The 19,268-nt window shown below is 50.3% G+C and overlaps 1 long non-coding RNA gene across 1 annotated transcript; it reads left to right on the forward strand.

The window, feature by feature from the left end:
- The first annotated feature begins 1,715 nt into the window (after window positions 1-1,715).
- Window positions 1,716-3,083, forward strand: LOC127930841 (uncharacterized). Its single transcript, XR_008139595.1, has 3 exons — window positions 1,716-1,803; window positions 2,852-2,929; window positions 3,007-3,083. It is a non-coding gene; the product is annotated as an uncharacterized LOC127930841 (long non-coding RNA).
- The last annotated feature ends 16,185 nt before the right edge of the window (window positions 3,084-19,268 follow it).

Raw genomic sequence — 19,268 nt, forward strand, 5'->3', positions numbered from 1 at the left:
CCAGTCATAGTCAGTACATTCATCTTCAGATAGCTAGGTGGACCAGTCATGGTCAGCTAGGTGGACCAGTCATAGTCAGTACATTCATCTCCAGATAGCTAGGTGGACCAGTCATAGTCAGTACATTCATCTCCAGATAGCTAGGTGGACCAGTCATAGTCAGTACATTCATCTCCAGATAGCTAGGGGGACCAGTCATAGTCAGTACATTCATCTCCAGATAGCTAGGTGGACCAGTCATAGTCAGTACATTCATCTCCAGATAGCTAGGTGGACCAGTCATAGTCAGTACATTCATCTACAGATAGCTAGGTGGACCAGTCATAGTCAGTACATTCATCTCCAGATAGCTAGGTGGACCAGTCATAGTCAGTACATTCATCTCCAGATAGCTAGGTGGACCAGTCATAGTCAATTACATTCATCTCCAGATAGCTAGGTGGACCAGTCATAGTCAGTACATTCATCTCCAGATAGCCTAGGTGGACCAGTCATAGTCAGTACATTCATCTTCAGATAGCTAGGTGGACCAGTCATAGTCAGTACATTCATCTTCAGATAGTCAGTACATTCATCTCCAGATAGCTAGGTGGACCAGTCATGGTCGAGCATTCATCTTCAGGTAGCTGGGTGGACCAGTGCATAGTCAGTACATTAATCTTCAGATAGCAAGGTGGACCAGTCATAGTCAGTACATTCATCTACAGATAGCTAGGTGGACCAGTCATAGTCAATTACATTAATCTTCAGATAGCAAGGTGGACCAGTCATAGTCAGTACATTCATCTACAGATAGCTAGGTGGACCAGTCATAGTCAGTACATTCATCTACAGATAGCTAGGTGGACCAGTCATAGTCAGTACATTCATCTACAGATAGCTAGGTGGACCAGTCATAGTCAGTACATTCATCTACAGATAGCTAGGTGGACCAGTCATAGTCAGTACATTCATCTACGATAGCTAGGTGGACCAGTCATAGTCAGTACATTCATCTTCAGATAGCTAGGTGGACCAGTCATGGCAGTACATTCATCTTCAGATAGCTAGGTGAGACAACCACATATCACAATATTTAAATTTTTCTTCAATAAAGTACAGTCAGAGCTAGGAAGAGGAGAAAGTCAAGTGTTAGTTAATGGAAGGAACATTATTTTTGGGGGTGAGGAGGATGTTGTGGAACTGGTCCACCTAGTTGTGGACTGTTAAGATCCTCTGAAGAGGGGGGTTCAGATGTTTTCAGAAGATGGACTCTACTGTCCTAGTGTCAGGGGACGCTGGGCAGGGACTCTGCTGTCCTAGTGTCAGGGGGAAGCTGGGCAGGGACTGCTGTCCTAGTGTCAGGGGGACGCTGGGCAGGGACTCTGCTGTCCCTAGTGTCAGGGGCTGGGCAGGACTCTGCTGTCCTAGTGTCAGGGGAAGCTGGGCAGGGACTCTGCTGTCCTTACTTCAGTCGGGGAAGCTGGGCATGGACTCTGTTGTCCTTACTTCAGTCGGGAAGCTGGGCAGGGACTCTGCTGTCCTTACTTTAGTCGGGAAGCTGGGCAGGGACTCTGCTGTCCTTACTTTAGTCGGGGAAGCTGGGCAGGGACTCTGCTGTCCTAGTGTCAGGGGGAAGCTGGGCAGGGACTCTGCTGTCCCTAGTGTCAGGGGAAGCTGGGCAGGGACTCTGCTGTCCCCAGTGTCAGGGAGAAGCTGGGCAGGGACTCTGCTGTCTGGTGTCAGGTGAGAAGCTGGGCAGGGACTCTGCTGTCCTAGTGTCAGGGGAGAAGCTGGGCAGGGACTCTGCTGTCCTAGTGTCAGGTGAGCTGGGCAGGGACTCTGCTGTCCCTAGTGTCAGGGGAGAAGCTGGGCAGGGACTCTGCTGTCTAGTGTCAGGTGAGAAGCTGGGCAGGGACTCTTTGTCCCTAGTGTCAGGGAAGCTGGGCAGGGACCCTGCTGTCCTAGTGTCAGGGGACGCTGGGCAGGGACTCTGCTGTCCTAGTGTCAGGGAGAAGCTGGGCAGGGACTCTGCTGTCCTAGCATCAGGGAAGAAGCTGGGCAGGGACTACTGTCCTAGTGTCAGGGGGAAGCTGGGCAGGGACTCTGCTGTCCTAGCGTCAGGGGAGAGCTGGGCAGGGACTACTGTCATAGTGTCAGGGGAAGCTGGGCAGGGACTACTGTCCTAGCGTCAGGGGAGAAGCTGGGCAGGGACTACTGTCCTAGTGTCAGGGGAAGCTGGGCAGGGACTCTGCTGTCCTAGCGTCAGGTGAGAGCTGGGCAGGACTACTGTCCTAGTGTCAGGGGAAGCTGGGCAGGGACCCTGCTGTCCTAGTGTCAGGGGGCCGCTGGGCAGGGATTCTGCTGTCCTAGCATCAGGGGAGAAGCTGGGCAGGGACTACTGTCCTAGTGTCAGGGGGGAAGCTGGGCAGGGACTCTGCTGTCCTAGTGTCAGGGGAGAAGCTGGGCAGGGACTCTGCTGTCCTAGTGTCAGGGGAGAAGCTGGGCAGGGACTACTGTCCTAGTGTCAGGGGGATGCTGGGCAGGGACTCTGCTGTCCCTAGCGTCAGGGAAGCTGGGCGGGACTCTGCTGTCCCTAGTGTCAGGGAAGCTGGGCAGGGACTCTGCTGTCCTTACTTCAGTCGGGAAGCTGGGCATGGACTCTGTTGTCCCTTACTTCAGTCGGGAAGCTGGGCAGGGACTCTGCTGTCCTTACTTTAGTCGGGGAAGCTGGGCAGGGACTCTGCTGTCCTAGTGTCAGGGAAGCTGGGCAGGGACTCTGCTGTCCCTAGTGTCAGGGGAAGCTGGGCAGGGACTCTGCTGTCCTAGTGTCCAGGAGAAGCTGGGCGGGACTCTACTGTCCTAGTGTCAGGTGAGAAGCTGGGCAGGGACTCTGCTGTCCTAGTGTCAGGGGAGAAGCTGGGCAGGGACTCTGCTGTCCTAGTGTCAGGTGAGAAGCTGGGCAGGGACTCTGCTGTCCCTAGTGTCAGGAGAAGCTGGGCAGGGACTCTGCTGTCCTAGTGTCAGGTGAGAAGCTGGGCAGGGACTCTGCTGTCCTAGTGTCAGGGGGAAGCTGGGCAGGGACCCTGCTGTCCTAGTGTCAGGGGACGCTGGGCAGGGACTCTGCTGTCCTAGTGTCAGGGAGAAGCTGGGCAGGGACTCTGCTGTCCTAGCATCAGGGAAGAAGCTGGGCAGGGACTACTGTCCTAGTGTCAGGGGGAAGCTGGGCAGGGACTCTGCTGTCCTAGCGTCAGGGGAGAGCTGGGCAGGGACTACTGTCATAGTGTCAGGGGAGAAGCTGGGCAGGGACTACTGTCCTAGCGTCAGGGGAGAAGCTGGGCAGGGACTACTGTCCCTAGTGTCAGGGGGAAGCTGGGCAGGGACTCTGCTGTCCTAGCGTCAGGTGAGAAGCTGGGCAGGGACTACTGTCCTAGTGTCAGGGGGAAGCTGGGCAGGGACCCTGCTGTCCTAGTGTCAGGGGGGCGCTGGGCAGGGATTCTGCTGTCCTAGCATCAGGGGGAAGCTGGGCAGGGACTCTGCTGTCCTAGTGTCAGGGGAGAAGCTGGTGCGGGACTCTGCTGTCCTAGTGTCAGGAGAGAAGCTGGGCAGGGACTGCTGTCCTAGTGTCAGGGGGATGCTGGGCAGGGACTCTGCTGTCCTGTGTCAGGGGAGAAGCTGGGCAGGGACTCTGCTGTCCTAGTGTCAGAGTATTTAGGTTGGGGTGTAGCGTTTGGGCATAGCCCGAAGGTTCCTCTTGCTGCTCCGTAGGAAAGAATCATGGCCTTGTAGTTGATGCGAGATTCGATTGAAAGCCAGTGGAGTGTGAGGAGGAGCAGGGTGACATGGGAGGAGCAGGGTGACATGGGAGGAGCAGGGTGACATGGGAGGAGAGCAGGGGTGACATGTGTGACATGGGAGGAGCAGGGTGACATGGGAGGAGCAGGGTGACATGGGAGGACATGGGAGGAGCAGGGTGACATGGGAGGAGCGGGGTGACATGGGAGGAGCGCAGGGTGACATGGGAGGAGCGGGAGTGACAGTGGGAGGAGCAGGGTGAGCATGGGAGGACATGGGAGGAGCGGGGTGACAACATGGGAGAAGCGGGGTGACATAGGAGCGGGGTGACATGGGAGAAGTGGGGTGAAACATGGGAGGAGCAGGGTGACATGGGAGGAGCGGGGTGACATGGGAGGAGCGGGGTGACATGGGAGGAGCAGGAGTGACATGGGAGGACATGGGAGGAGCTGGGTGACATGGAGGAGCAGGGTGACATGGGAGGAGCGGGGGTGACATGGGAGGAGCAGGGTGACATTGGGAGGAGCAGGGTGACATGGGAGGAGCAGGGTGACATGGGAGGACATGGAGGAGCGGGGTGACATGGGAGGACATGGGAGGAGCGGGGTGACATGGGAGGAGACATGGGAGGAGCGGGGTGACATGGGAGGGAGAAGGGTGACATGGGAGGAGCAGGGTGACATGGAGAGGAGCAGGGTGACATGGGGAGGACATGGGAGGAGCGGGGTGAAATGGGAGGAGCAGGGTGACATGGGAGGAGCTGGGGTGACATGGGAGGACATGGGAGGAGGCGGGGTGACATGGGAGGAGCAGGGTGACATGGGAGGAACAGGGTGACATGGGAGGAGCAGGGTGACATGGGAGGAGCAGGGTGACATGGGAGGAGCAGGGTGACATGGGAGGAACAGGGTGACATGGGAGGAACGGGGTGACATGGGAGGAGCGGGGTGACATGGGAGGCGGCATGAGCGGGGTGACATGGGAGGAGCGGGTGACATGCTGGGAGGAGCGGGGTGACATGGGAGGAGCGGGGTGAGCATGGGAGGAGCGGGGGTGACATGGGAGGAGCAGGGTGACATGGGAGGAGCAGGGTGACATGGGAGGAGCGGGGTGACATGCGGAGGAGCAGGGTGACATGGGAGGAGCAGGGTGACATGGGGAGAACCTGGGAAGGTTGAACACCAGGCGGGCTGCAGCGTTCTGGATAAGTTGCAAGGGTTTGATGGCAGAGCCCAGCCAACAGGCAGTTGTAGCAGTCCAGACTGGAGGAGATGATGAGTGCCTGGATAAGAACCGCGCTGCTTCCTGTGTGAGATAGGGGGTCGTACTCTAAGGATGTTGTAGACCATAAACCTGCAGTAGCGAAGTCACTGCTCTGATGTTTGCAGCGAACGACAGGGTGTGGTCCAGGGTCACGCCAAGGCTCTTTGCCGACACTCAAGCAGAGAGTATCTGCCAGGCACACAGAGATGCGTGTCACCACTGGGTTTCAGAAGGGAGGTGGGAAGGAGAAAAGTAGTTGTGTCATCCGCATAGCAATGATAGGGAGGCCATGTGAGGATATGACAGAGCCAAGTGCTTGGGAGGCAGAAGAGAGAGGCCTAGAACCGATCCCCTGGGGGACACCAGTAAGTGGCACAGGCAAGACACAGACCCTCCACTGTCACCTGGGAGATGCCCGCCAGGTAGGTGATGTACTCCAGGAGGTGCAGAGCCGGGAGCACCTGTGCCTGAGATGGTGGAGAGGAGGATCTGATAGAGCCAGAGACACCCAGCTCTGAGATGGTGGAGAAGAGGGATCATGGTTCACACAGTGTCGGAAGGCAGCGGGACAGATTTAGGAGGGAGAACAGAGCAGAAAGAGTCTGCTTTGGTAGTGCGAGCCTCCGTGACACAAGAGGAGAGCAGTCTCGGTTAAGTGACCCGACATGGCGTAACTTGTTCTGGCTTGAGATAACGAGAGTGTTGGTCAGAGTCTCGTTGTGTTTTTGGAAAGAATAGAAAGGGATACAGAAAGTTTTTGTTGAATTTTTTGGTTTTTGAGGGGAGGGACTCCGCCCATTTTGAAGTTGGAGAGGACAGAGCCAGTGGGTCAGGGATGAGCTGATGCGGAAGTGAGGAATGGAGGAGGTCTCAGAGATGGTCTGGAGGAGGGGATGGGGGTCGAGTGGGCAGACCCCACTGGTCTGGGGATGTCATCTGGAGGGTGAGTATAGCGTGAGTGAGACAGTGGACTCAATTTGCCGAGTGAATTAAAAAGCGGATGTTGTCAACCTTCTTTTCAAAGTGGTTGGCAAATCTTCCGCAGAGGGGTTGGAGGATTTAGGAGGGAGGAGAAGGTGGAAAATAGTTTCCTGGGGTTAGAGGCAGAAGCTTGAAATTTAGATTGGTAGAAAGTGGCTTTAGCAGCAGATCCAGAGGTAGAGAGGAGGGAGTGGAAGGATGGTAGGTCCTCCAGAAGTTGAGTTTAAAAACAAAAATCGCTCAGCTGCCCGCATCCCTGTTCTGTAAGCTCGCAATGAATCACTCAGCCACGGAGGAAGAGGAAGAGGAAGGAACGGGAACAGTGTGAGTCGTAAAATACGGAAAGGGAGGAGAGCAGGGTCGAATAGGCAGACATGATGGAGAAGGATTTAGCAGAAGGGAGAGATGATAGAACAGGAGAGAGTAGTGGAGAAAGAGCGCTCCAGCCCCTACCATCTGGGTGTGTAGGTTTGAGGAAGAGGGAGACAGAAATTGAAACAAAGTGGTGATCAATGACAGAGTGGGATTGCAGGGGATCAGTGAACAAACAGCCAATCTAGTAAAGATGAGGTCAACCGTGATTGCCTGCCTTGGGAGAGGGAGGGGACTGGGAAAGGTGAGGTCAACCCGTATTGCCTTCCTTGTGAGAGGGAGGGACTGGGAAAGGTGAGGTCAACCGTATTGCCTTCCTTGTGAGAGGGAGGGGACTGGGAAAAGGGGTGAGGTCAGAAGAGACAAGGAGGGCAAAGGAAAAAAGTGGAAAGAAAGGAATTGAAAGCAGACATCGGGAGGTTGAAGTCTGACGAAGGCCTCGAGGCCGATACGTAAAGCTTAATCAAGAGCAGTGGTACCAACTCCAGAGCGGTGGTACCAACTCCAGAGCGGTGGTACCAACTCCAGAGCGGTGGTGGTACCAACTCCAGAGCGGTGTGCGGGTTTCTTTTTCTCATCTCGTTCAACTGCTACCATGCACCTGCAACTAACAGTTCAGATGTGCGATTGATTGCCTTCTGATCCAATGAGCTATCATCAGGAAATGTGCTTATCAACGTATCAAGCTCACTGAGGAACTGTCCAAGGGCACCTGGTGGGCGATAGATTACAACAATGTTAAACTCAGTGGACAAGTGACAGTGACAACATGGCATTCAAAATGAGGAGATAGACAGGTGAGGAAAGAGACAGACAGATGACTGGATATGAGTGCCAGACAGATGACTGGATATGAGTGCCAGACAGATGACTGGATATGAGTGGCAGACAGGTGACAGATGACTGGATATGAGTGGCAGACAGATGACTGGATGTGAGTGGCAGACAGATGACTGGATATTGAGTGGCAGACAGATGACTGGATATTGAGTGGCAGACAGATGACTGGATATGAGTGGCAGACAGATGATTGGATATGAGTGCCAGACAGATGATTGGATATGAGTGGCAGACAGGTGACAGATGCCTGGATATGAGTGCCAGACAGATGCCTGGATATGAGTGCCAGACAGATGACTGGATATGAGTGGCAGACAGGTGACAGATGATTGGATATGAGTGTCAGACAGATGACTGGATATGAGTGGCAGACAGATGACTGGATATGAGTGGCAGACAGATGACTGGATATGAGTGGCAGACAGATGACTGGATATGAGTGGCAGACAGGTGACAGATGATTGGATATGAGTGGCAGACAGATGACTAGATGTGAGTGGCAGACATGATTGGATATGAGTGGCAGACAGATGACTGGATATGAGTGGCAGACAGATGACTGGATATGAGTGGCAGACAGATGACTGGATATGAGTGGCAGACAGATGGCTGGATATGAGTGGCAGACAGATGATTGGATATGAGTGGCAGACAGGTGACAGATGACTGGATATGAGTAGCAGACAGATGACTGGATGTGAGTGGCAGACAGATGCCTGGATATGAGTGGCAGACAGATGACTGGATATGAGTGGCAGACAGATGATTGGATATGAGTGGCAGACAGGTGACAGATGACTGGATATGAGTGGCAGACAGATGACTGGATGTGAGTGGCAGACAGATGCCTGGATATGAGTGGCAGACAGATGCCTGGATATGAGTGGCACAGATGACTGGATATGAGTGGCAGACAGATGACTGGATATGAGTGCCAGACAGATGACTGGATATGAGTGGCAGACAGATGATTGGATATGAGTGGCAGACAGGTGACAGATGACTGGATATGAGTGGCAGACAGATGACTGGATGTGAGTGGCAGACAGATGCCTGGATATGAGTGGCAGACAGATGACTGGATATGAGTGGCAGACATGATTGGATATGAGTGGCAGACAGATGCCTGGATATGAGTGCCAGACAGATGACTGGATATGAGTGGCGAACAGATGACTGGATATTGAGTGGCAGACAGATGACTGGATATTGAGTGGCAGACAGATGTCTGGATATGAGTGGTAGACAGATGACTGGATATGAGTGAAGACAGATGACTGGATATGAGTGGGAGACAGATGATTGGATATGAGTGGCAGACAGATGATTGGATATGAGTGGCAGACAGATGACTGATATGAGTGCCAGACAGATGACTGGATATGAGTGGGAGACAGATGATTGGATATGAGTGCCAGACAGATGACTGGATATGAGTGGGAGACAGATGATTGGATATGAGTGCCAGACAGATGATTGGATATGAGTGGCAGACAGATGATTGGATATGAGTGGCAGACAGATGACTGGATATGAGTGGCAGACAGATGATTGGATATGAGTGGCAGACAGGTGACAGATGACTGGATATGAGTGGCAGACAGATGACTGGATATGAGTGGCAGACATGATTGGATATGAGTGGCAGACAGATGACTGGATATGAGTGGCAGACAGGTGACAGATGACTGGATATGAGTGGCAGACAGATGACTGGATATGAGTGGCAGACAGATGCCTGGATATGAGTGCCAGACAGATGACTGGATATGAGTGGCAGACAGATGACTGGATATGAGTGGCAGACAGATGATTGGATATGAGTGGCAGACAGGTGACAGATGACTGGATATGAGTGGCAGACAGATGCCTGGATATGAGTGGCAGACAGATGCCTGGATATGAGTGGCAGACAGATGACTGGATATGAGTGGCAGACAGATGACTGGATATGAGTGGCAGACAGATGACTGGATGAGTGGCAGACAGATGACTTGATATGAGTGGCAGACAGATGACTGGATATGAGTGGCAGACAGATGACTGGATGTGAGTGGCAGACAGATGATTGGATATGAGTGGCAGACAGGTGACAGATGACTGGATATGAGTGGCAGACAGATGCCTGGATATGAGTGGCAGACAGATGACTGGATATGAGTGGCAGACAGATGACTGGATATGAGTGGCAGACAGATGACTGGATATGAGTGGCAGACAGATGACTGGATATGAGTGGCAGACAGATGACTGGATGTGAGTGGCAGACAGATGCCTGGATATGAGTGGCAGACAGATGACTGGATATGAGTGGCAGACAGATGACTGGATGTGAGTGGCAGACAGATGACTGGATATGAGTGGCAGACAGATGACTGGATGTGAGTGGCAGACAGATGACTGGATGTGAGTGGCAGACAGATGACTGGATGTGAGTGGCAGACAGATGACTGGATATGAGTGGCAGACAGATGACTGGATGTGAGTGGCAGACAGATGCCTGGATATGAGTGGCAGACAGATGACTGGATATGAGTGGCAGACATGATTGGATATGAGTGGCAGACAGATGCCTGGATATGAGTGCCAGACAGATGACTGGATATGAGTGGCAGACAGATGACTGGATATTGAGTGGCAGACAGATGACTGGATATTGAGTGGCAGACAGATGTCTGGATATGAGTGGTAGACAGATGACTGGATATGAGTGGAAGACAGATGACTGGATATGAGTGCCAGACAGATGACTGGATATGAGTGGGAGACAGATGATTGGATATGAGTGGCAGACAGATGATTGGATATGAGTGGCAGACAGATGACTGGATATGAGTGCCAGACAGATGACTGGATATGAGTGGGAGACAGATGATTGGATATGAGTGCCAGACAGATGACTGGATATGAGTGGGAGACAGATGATTGGATATGAGTGCCAGACAGATGATTGGATATGAGTGGCAGACAGATGATTGGATATGAGTGGCAGACAGATGACTGGATATGAGTGGCAGACAGATGATTGGATATGAGTGGCAGACAGGTGACAGATGACTGGATATGAGTGGCAGACAGATGACTGGATATGAGTGGCAGACATGATTGGATATGAGTGGCAGACAGATGACTGGATATGAGTGGCAGACAGGTGACAGATGACTGGATATGAGTGGCAGACAGATGACTGGATATGAGTGGCAGACAGATGCCTGGATATGAGTGCCAGACAGATGACTGGATATGAGTGGCAGACAGATGACTGGATATGAGTGGCAGACAGATGATTGGATATGAGTGGCAGACAGGTGACAGATGACTGGATATGAGTGGCAGACAGATGCCTGGATATGAGTGGCAGACAGATGCCTGGATATGAGTGGCAGACAGATGACTGGATATGAGTGGCAGACAGATGACTGGATATGAGTGGCAGACAGATGACTGGATGTGAGTGGCAGACAGATGACTTGATATGAGTGGCAGACAGATGACTGGATATGAGTGGCAGACAGATGACTGGATGTGAGTGGCAGACAGATGATTGGATATGAGTGGCAGACAGGTGACAGATGACTGGATATGAGTGGCAGACAGATGCCTGGATATGAGTGGCAGACAGATGACTGGATATGAGTGGCAGACAGATGACTGGATATGAGTGGCAGACAGATGACTGGATATGAGTGGCAGACAGATGACTGGATATGAGTGGCAGACAGATGACTGGATGTGAGTGGCAGACAGATGCCTGGATATGAGTGGCAGACAGATGACTGGATATGAGTGGCAGACAGATGACTGGATGTGAGTGGCAGACAGATGACTGGATATGAGTGGCAGACAGATGACTGGATGTGAGTGGCAGACAGATGACTGGATGTGGTGGCAGACAGATGACTGGATATGAGTGGCAGACAGATGACTGGATATGAGTGTGGCAGACAGATGACTGGATGTGAGTGGCAGACAGATGACTGGATATGAGTGGCAGACAGATGACTGGATATGAGTGGCAGACAGATGACTGGATGTGAGTGGCAGACAGATGACTGGATATGAGTGGCAGACAGATGACTGGATATGAGTGGCAGACAGATGACTGGATGTGAGTGGCAGACAGATGACTGGATATGAGTGGCAGACAGATGACTGGATATGAGTGGCAGACAGATGACTGGATGTGAGTGGCAGACAGATGACTGGATATGAGTGGCAGACATGATTGGATATGAGTGCCAGACAGATGCCTGGATATGAGTGGCAGACAGATGACTGGATATGAGTGGCAGACAGATGACTGGATATGAGTGGCAGACAGATGTGACGATTTGGAAGAGTATTATGCTAAATAATGACATTGAGATGTCGTCAACTAGCTGTTAAATCTGTTGGTTACCACGAGCTGTTTCTGTTTACAAGTCTGTTTTTACTGCTGGGGGGATTTTGATTTGTGATTAGATTTGTTTTAATATACCATGATAGCCTGCAGATCAATAGTAGTTTAGGCTACAGCTGTTTGACTGACACCACTGTTTTAAGGAAGTAGTAGGTTAGGCTACAGGAAGTAGTAGGTTAGGCTACAGGAAGTAGTAGGTTAGGCTACAGGAAGTAGTAGGTTAGGCTACAGGAAGTAGTAGGTTAGGCTACAGGAAGTAGTAGTTTAGGCTACAGCTGTTTGACTGACACCACTGTGTTAAGGAAGTAGTAGTTTAGGCTACAGGAAGTAGTAGGTTAGGCTGCAGGAAGTAGTAGGTTAGGCTACAGGAAGTAGTAGGTTAGGCTGCAGGAAGTAGTAGGTTAGGCTACAGGAAGTAGTAGGTTAGGCTACAGGAAGTAGTAGGTTAGGCTACAGGAAGTAGTAGGTTAGGCTACAGCTGTTTGACTGACACCACTGTTTTAAGGAAGTAGTCGTTTAGGCTACAGGAAGTAGTAGGTTAGGCTGCAGGAAGTAGTAGGTTAGGCTACAGGAAGTAGTAGGTTCGGCTACAGCTGTTTGACTGACACCACTGTTTTAAGGAAGTAGTAGTTTAGGCTACAGGAAGTAGTAGGTTAGGCTACAGGAAGTAGTAGGTTAGGCTACAGGAAGTAGTAGGTTAAGTTACAGAAAGTAGTAGGTTAAGTTACAGAAAGTAGTAGGTTAAGCTACAGGAAGTAGTAGTTTAGGCTACAGGAAGTAGTAGATTAAGCTGCAGGAAGTAGTAGGTTAAGCTACAGGAAGTAGTAGGTTAGGCTACAGGAAGTAGTAGGTAAACTACAGGAAATAGTATAATTTTGTCATCTTCTTTTCTCCCTCTCTGTGTGTGTGTGTGTGTGTGTGTGTGTGTGTGTGTGTGTGTGTGTGTGTGTGTGTGTGTGTGTGTGTGTGTGTGTGTGTGTGTGTGTGTGTGTGTGTGTGTGTGTCCACAGATGTTCGTTGCCATGTCTAGTCTGGAGAGCCTGCGGTCCTCTGTGTTTACCTTTGAGTCCTCCGTGCACAGCTGCCATGTGCTGCGTTGTCTGGACGACCAGCGGAGGTGTGACCTGCTGTGTGACATCACTGTGCTGGCCGAAGGGAGGAGTTTCAGGCCCACCGTTCTGTGCTGGCCTCCTGCAGCGACTACTTCACACACAGGGTCTCCTCCCACGCACCAGGGGACTTGTCGTCACCCTGCCTCAGGAGGTGAGAAGGGAGGGACCATGAGCCTAGGAGTCCAGGATCACATTAGTCCACTTTAGGCCAGGAGTTTTCCAATCTTACCATATGAGATCCAGATCCGGAGTACTGATGGTTTTCTGTTCTACCTGATAATTAATGGCTTCCACCTGGTGTCCCCAGGTCTAAATCAGTCCCTGGTTTAAAGGGAGATAATGAAAATCAGTAATGGACCTGGCTTCCAGATCCACATAGGAATTTGACTGATTTAGCTTTTAGCCAACTGAGCTAAAGCCTATTTAACACAAGTATTAATATTTATATTTATTAAGGATTAAGGCAGCAGCTACTCTTCATGGGGTTTATTATGGATCCCCATTAGTTCCTGTCAAGGCAGCAGCTACTCTTCCTGGGGTTTATTATGGATCCCCATTAGTGCCCGTCAAGGCAGCAGCTACTCTTCCTGGGGTTTATTATGGATCCCCATTAGTTCCTACCAAGGCAGCAGCTACTCTTCCTGGGTTTATTATGGATCCCCATTAGTTCCTGCTAAGGCAGCAGCTACTCTTCCTGGGGTTTATTATGGATCCCCATTAGTTCCTGCGAAGTCAGCTACTCTTCCTGGGGTGTATTATGGATCCCCATTAGTTCCTGTCAAGGCAGCAGCTACTCTTCCTGGGGTTTATTATGGATCCCCATTAGTTCCTGCCAAGGCAGCAGCTACTCTTCCTGGGGTTTATTATGGATCCCCATTAGTTCCTGCCAAGACAGCAGCTACTCTTCCTGGGGTTTATTATGGATCCCCATTAGTTCCTGCCAAGGCCGCAGCTACTCTTCCTGGGGTTTATTATGGATCCCCATTAGTTCCTGCCAAGGCCGCAGCTACTCTTCCTGGGGTTTATTATGGATCTCCATTAGTTCCTGTCAAGGCAGCAGCTACTCTTCCTGGGTTTATTATGGATCCCCCATTAGTTCCTGTCAAGGCAGCAGCTACTCTTCCTGGGGTTTATTATGGATCCCCATTAGTTCCTGCCAAGGCAGCAGCTACTCTTCCTGGGTTTATTATGGATCCCCCATTAGTTCCTGTCAAGGCAGCAGCTACTCTTCCTGTGGTTTATTATGGATCCCCATTAGTTCCTGCCAAGGCAGCAGCTACTCTTCCTGGGTTTATTATGGATCCCCCATTAGTTCCTGTCAAGGCAGCAGCTACTCTTCCTGGGGTTTATTATGGATCCCCATTAGTTCCTGCCAAGGCAGCAGCTACTCTTCCTGGGTTTATTATGGATCCCCATTAGTTCCTGCCAAGGCAGCAGCTACTCTTCCTGGGGTTTATTATGGATCCCCATTAGTTCCTGCCAAGGCAGCAGCTACTCTTCCTGGGGTTTATTATGGATCCCCATTAGTTCCTGTCAAGGCAGCAGCTACTCTTCCTGGGGTTTATTATGGATCCCCATTAGTTCCTGCCAAGGCAGCAGCTACTCTTCCGGGGGTTTATTATGGATCCCCATTAGTTCCTGCCAAGGCAGCAGCTACTCTTCCTGGGGTTTATTATGGATCCCCATTAGTTCCTGCCAAGGCAGCAGCTACTCTTCCTGGGGTTTATTATGGATCCCCATTAGTTCCTGCCAAGGCAGCAGCTACTCTTCCTGGGGTTTATTATGGATCCCCATTAGTTCCTGCCAAGGCAGCAGCTACTCTTCCTGGGGTTTATTATGGATCCCCATTAGTTCCTGTCAAGGCAGCAGCTACTCTTCCTGGGGTTTATTATGGATCCCCATTAGTTCCTGCCAAGGCAGCAGCTACTCTTCCTGGGGTTTATTATGGATCCCCATTAGTTCCTGCCAAGGCAGCAGCTACTCTTCCTGGGGTTTATTATGGATCCCCATTAGTTCCTGTCAAGGCAGCAGCTACTCTTCCTGGGGTTTATTATGGATCCCCATTAGTTCCTGCCAAGGCAGCAGCTACTCTTCCTGGGGTTTATTATGGATCCCCATTAGTTCCTGCCAAGGCAGCAGCTACTCTTCCTGGGGTTTATTATGGATCCCCATTAGTTCCTGCCAAGGCAGCAGCTACTCTTCCTGGGGTTTATTATGGATCCCCATTAGTTCCTGCCAAGGCAGCAGCTACTCTTCCTGGGGTTTATTATGGATCCCCATTAGTTCCTGCCAAGGCAGCAGCTACTCTTCCTGGGGTTTATTATGGATCCCCATTAGTTCCTGTCAAGGCAGCAGCTACTCTTTCTGGGGTTTATTATGGATCCCCATTAGTTCCTGCCAAGGCAGCAGCTACTCTTCCTGGGGTTTATTATGGATCCCCATTAGTTCCTGCCAAGGCAGCAGCTACTCTTCCTGGGGTTTATTATGGATCCCCATTAGTTCCTGTCAAGGCAGCAGCTACTCTTCCTGGGGTTTATTATGGATCCCCATTAGTTCCTGCCAAGGCAGCAGCTACTCTTCCTGGGGTTTATTATGGATCCCCATTAGTTCCTGCCAAGGCAGCAGCTACTCTTCCTGGGGTTTATTATGGATCCCCATTAGTTCCTGCCAAGGCAGCAGCTACTCTTCCTGGGGTTTATTATGGATCCCCATTAGTTCCTGTCAAGGCAGCAGCTACTCTTCCTGGGGTTTATTATGGATCCCCATTAGTTCCTGTCAAGGCAGCAGCTACTCTTCCTGGGGTTTATTATGGATCCCCATTAGTTCCTGCCAAGGCAGCAGCTACTCTTCCTGGGGTTTATTATGGATCCCCATTAGTTCCTGCCAAGACAGCAGCTACTCTTCCTGGGGTTTATTATGGATCCCCATTAGTTCCTGCCAAGGCAGCAGCTACTCTTCCTGGGGTTTATTATGGATCCCCCATTAGTTCCTGCCAAGGCAGCAGCTACTCTTCCTGGGTTTATTATGGATCCCCCATTAGTTCCTGTCAAGGCAGCAGCTACTCTTCCTGGGGTTTATTATGGATCCCCATTAGTTCCTGCCAAGGCAGCAGCTACTCTTCCTGGGTTTATTATGGATCCCCCATTAGTTCCTGTCAAGGCAGCAGCTACTCTTCCTGGGGTTTATTATGGATCCCCATTAGTTCCTGCCAAGGCAGCAGCTACTCTTCCTGGGTTTATTATGGATCCCCCATTAGTTCCTGCCAAGGCAGCAGCTACTCTTCCTGGGGTTTATTATGGATCCCCATTAGTTCCTGCCAAGGCAGCAGCTACTCTTCCTGGGGTTTATTATGGATCCCCATTAGTTCCTGACAAGGCAGCAGCTACTCTTCCTGGGGTTTATTATGGATCCCCATTAGTTCCTGCCAAGGCAGCAGCTACTCTTCCTGGGGTTTATTATGGATCCCCATTAGTTCCTGCCAAGGCAGCAGCTACTCTTCCTGGGGTTTATTATGGATCCCCATTAGTTCCTGCCAAGGCAGCAGCTACTCTTCCTGGGGTTTATTATGGATCCCCATTAGTTCCTGCCAAGGCAGCAGCTACTCTTCCTGGGGTTTATTATGGATCCCCATTAGTTCCTGCCAAGGCAGCAGCTACTCTTCCTGGGGTTTATTATGGATCCCCATTAGTTCCTGTCAAGGCAGCAGCTACTCTTCCTGGGGTTTATTATGGATCCCCATTAGTTCCTGCCAAGGCAGCAGCTACTCTTCCTGGGGTTTATTATGGATCCCCATTAGTTCCTGCCAAGGCAGCAGCTACTCTTCCTGGGGTTTATTATGGATCCCCATTAGTTCCTGTCAAGGCAGCAGCTACTCTTCCTGGGGTTTATTATGGATCCCCATTAGTTCCTGCCAAGGCAGCAGCTACTCTTCCTGGGGTTTTATTATGGATCCCCATTAGTTCCTGCCAAGGCAGCAGCTACTCTTCCTGGGGTTTATTATGGATCCCCATTAGTTCCTGCCAAGGCAGCAGCTACTCTTCCTGGGGTTTATTATGGATCCCCATTAGTTCCTGCCAAGGCAGCAGCTACTCTTCCTGGGGTTTATTATGGATCCCCATTAGTTCCTGCCAAGGCAGCAGCTACTCTTCCTGGGGTTTATTATGGATCCCCATTAGTTCCTGTCAAGGCAGCAGCTACTCTTTCTGGGGTTTATTATGGATCCCCATTAGTTCCTGCCAAGGCAGCAGCTACTCTTCCTGGGGTTTATTATGGATCCCCATTAGTTCCTGCCAAGGCAGCAGCTACTCTTCCTGGGGTTTATTATGGATCCCCATTAGTTCCTGTCAAGGCAGCAGCTACACTTCCTGGGGTTTATTATGGATCCCCATTAGTTCCTGCCAAGGCAGCAGCTACTCTTCCTGGGGTTTATTATGGATCCCCATTAGTTCCTGTCAAGGCAGCAGCTACTCTTCCTGGGGTTTATTATGGATCCCCATTAGTTCCTGCCAAGGCAGCAGCTACTCTTCCTGGGGTTTATTATGGATCCCCATTAGTTCCTGTCAAGGCAGCAGCTACTCTTCCTGAGGTTTATTATGGATCCCCATTAGTTCCCTTCAAGGCACCAGCTACTCTTCCTGGGGTTTATTATGGATCCCCATTAGTTCCTGCCAAGGCAGCAGCTACTCTTCCTGGGGTTTATTATGGATCCCCATTATGTAGTACTGTGGAATAGAGTTCCATGTAGTCATGGCTCTATGTAGTACTGTGGAATAGAGTTCCATGTAGTCATGGCTCTATGTAGTACTGTGGAATAGAATTCCAGGTAGTCATGGCTTTATGTAGTACTGTGTCATGGCTCTTTGTAGTACTGTGTCATGGCTCTATGTAGTATTGTGTCATGGCTCTGTAGTACTGTGTCATGGCTCTATGTAGTACTGGGGAATAGAGTTCCAGGTAGTCATGGCTCTATGTAGTACTGTGGAATAGAGTTCCAGGTAGTCATGGCTCTTTGTAGTACTGTGTCATGGCTCTTTGTAGTACTGTGTCATGGCTCTATGTAGTACTGTGTCATGGCTCTGTAGTACTGTGTCATGGCTCTATGTAGTACTGGGGAATAGAGTTCCAGGTAGTCATGGCTCTATGTAGTACTGTGGAATAGAGTTCCAGGTAGTCATGGCTCTTTGTAGTACTGTGTCATGGCTCTTTGTAGTACTGTGTCATGGCTCTATGTAGTACTGTGTCATGGCTCTGTAGTACTGTGTCATGGCTCTATGTAGTACTGGGGAATAGAGTTCCAGGTAGTCATGGCTCTATGTATTACTGTGGAATAGAGTTCCAGGTAGTCATGGCTCTTTGTAGTACTGTGTCATGGCTCTTTGTAGTACTGTGTCATGGCTCTATGTAGTACTGTGTCATGGCTCTATGTAGTACTGTGTCATGGCTCTATGTAGTACTGTGTCGTGACTCTATGTAGTACTGTGTCGTGGCTCTATGTAGTACTGTGTCATGGTTCTATGTAGTACTGTGTCATGGCTCTATGTAGTACTGTGTCGTGACTCTATGTAGTACTGTGTCGTGGCTCTATGTAGTACTGTGTCATAGTTCTATGTAGTACTGTGTCATGGCTCTATGTAGTACTGTGTCATGGCTCTATGTAGTACTGTGTCATGGCTCTATGTAGTACTGTGTCATGGCTCTATGTAGTACTGTGTCATGGCTCTATGTAGTACTGTGTCATGGTTATATGTAGTACTGTGTCATGGCTCTATGTAGTACTGTGTCATGGCTCTATGTAGTACTGTGTCATGGCTCTATGTAGTACTGTGTCATGGCTCTATGTAGTACTGTGTCATGGCTCTATGTAGTACTGTGTCATGGTTCTCTGTAGTACTGTGTCATGGTTCTATGTAGTACTGTGTCATGGCTCTATGTAGTACTGTGTCATGGCTCTATGTAGTACTTTGTCATGGTTCTATGTAGTACTGTGTCATGGCTCTATGTAGTACTGTGTCATGGCTCTATGTAGTACTGTGTCATGGCTCTATGTAGTACTGTGTCATGGCTCTATGTAGTACTGTGTCATGGCTCTATGTAGTACTGTATCATGGCTCTATGTAGTACTGTGTCATGGCTCTATGTAGTATTATATCATGGCTCTATGTAGTACTGTATCATGACTATGTAGTACTGTGTCATGGCTCTATGTAGTACTGTATCATGCCTCTATGTAGTACTGTGTCATGGCTCTATGTAGTACTGTGTCATTGCTCTATGTAGTTCTGTATCATGACTCTATGTAGTACTGTGTCATGGCTCTATGTAGTACTGTGTCATGGCTCTATGTAGTACTGTGTCGTGGCTCTATGTAGTACTGTGTCATGGCTCTATGTAGTACTGTGTCGTTGCTCTATGTAGTACTGTATGTAGTACTGTGTCGTGGCTCTATGTAGTACTGTGTCGTGGCTCTATGTAGTACTGTGTCATGGCTCTATGTAGTACTGTGTCATGGTTCTATGTAGTACTTTGTC

The sequence above is a fragment of the Oncorhynchus keta genome, chromosome 6 (assembly GCF_023373465.1).
Source record: "Oncorhynchus keta strain PuntledgeMale-10-30-2019 chromosome 6, Oket_V2, whole genome shotgun sequence".
Taxonomy (NCBI): domain Eukaryota; kingdom Metazoa; phylum Chordata; class Actinopteri; order Salmoniformes; family Salmonidae; genus Oncorhynchus; species Oncorhynchus keta.